The sequence below is a fragment of the Apium graveolens genome, chromosome 11 (genome assembly GCF_009905375.1).
Source record: "Apium graveolens cultivar Ventura chromosome 11, ASM990537v1, whole genome shotgun sequence".
NCBI classification, from domain to species: domain Eukaryota; kingdom Viridiplantae; phylum Streptophyta; class Magnoliopsida; order Apiales; family Apiaceae; genus Apium; species Apium graveolens.
Genome location: NC_133657.1, coordinates 107,645,784 through 107,646,548, shown reverse-complemented (window position 1 = coordinate 107,646,548; position 765 = coordinate 107,645,784). Strand labels below are relative to the sequence as shown.

At 42.5% G+C, this 765-nt stretch overlaps 1 non-coding gene across 1 annotated transcript; it reads left to right on the top strand.

Annotated features, from left to right (window-relative positions):
• The first annotated feature begins 374 nt into the window (after window positions 1–374).
• On the top strand, window positions 375–481 carry LOC141699336 (small nucleolar RNA R71). Its single transcript, XR_012565806.1, has one exon. It is a non-coding gene; the product is annotated as a small nucleolar RNA R71 (small nucleolar RNA).
• Window positions 482–765: the final 284 nt, after the last annotated feature.

The following is a 765-nucleotide window of genomic DNA, read 5'->3' as shown; positions in this document are numbered from 1 at the left end:
GAAATTTGCTCACAAACTGAGCTGAGTCACTAGATATAGCACATTGCTTCGTCGCATGCGGACATGCACATAGCTCACAAACACTAATTATCTGCTTAACACCATAGTTAGCCAGAGAATCAATCTTCATAGACTACGCCTTTAGTTGAGCAGTGATATACGTAGCTGTATCCACTTCAAGAACTCCTGCTACCTTACTCTATGGCAAACTCTGGGCTGGATACTGATATTCATTAGCAGCCATCAGTTCAATTAGATCATAAGCTTCCTCATAGCTCTTTTCCCATAATGCTCCACCTGCTGCTGCATCGAGCATGGGTCTGGACTGTGCTCCCAACCCATTATAAAAACAATTGATGATCATCCAATCAGGCATTCCATGATGATGACACTTCCTAAGCATCTCCTTGTAGCGCTCCCAAGCTTCATATAAAGATTCTCCTGATTGCTGCGCAAATTGAGTAAGAACATTCCTGATTGCAGCTGTCTTTGCCATAGGGAAGAATTTAGTAAGAAACTTCTGAGCAAGATCTTTTCAAGTAGTAATCGAACCAGCTGGTAGAGAGTGTAACCAGCTCTTAGCCTTGTCCCTCAGAGAGAATGGGAATAGTCTCAGCTTCACAGCATCTTTAGAAACACCGTTGAACTTGAAGGTGTTGCAAATCTCAATGAAATCCCTAATGTGCATATTGGGATCTTCAGTTGGAGAATCCCCAAACTGGATTGAATTCTGCACCCATTGAATTATGCCAGGCTTGATCTCAA